Here is a 507-nt window from a genome sequence, read left to right as displayed (position 1 = left end):
CTTCAGAGTAAGGAGGGTTGAACAGGACTCCTAATTGTCTTCTGTCAGACCCATAGCTACAGTAAATTCCATCATAAGATGTAATCTACTACCATAACTTGTCAGTTTCTCCTCTGCTGACAAATGCTGATGATTCACAAGATTGACTTTTTTGTGTGTGGAGTTTTGAATGGACCAGTTTGCCAAAAGGGTTAGACTGTCTACCTCTTGCAGCAGACTTCAAGTAAGATATGGCTATGGCAAAGCATCCCTCTCCCCCAGAAGGTTTTTAAACAGATAAAGGATATTTGTTTAGTGTGTAATATAGCACTGTAGCTGCCATTAAAAGTTAAAATTTACTTTTAGTCACCACACAAGGTATGAGATACCACAATTATTTCCCTATGCTTTGGGCCAGCTCTAAGTGCCTTGAGGTCAATGGGAGTCTTGTCATTAACTTGAATGTGCTTTTGATCAGCTGCCTAGACTCAAAGAACTGTGGTTTCTTTGGTAACTATACAAAATGTA

Source organism: Gopherus evgoodei, chromosome 6 (genome assembly GCF_007399415.2).
Source record: "Gopherus evgoodei ecotype Sinaloan lineage chromosome 6, rGopEvg1_v1.p, whole genome shotgun sequence".
NCBI classification, from domain to species: Eukaryota; Metazoa; Chordata; order Testudines; family Testudinidae; genus Gopherus; species Gopherus evgoodei.
This window is presented reverse-complemented; position numbering follows the sequence as displayed.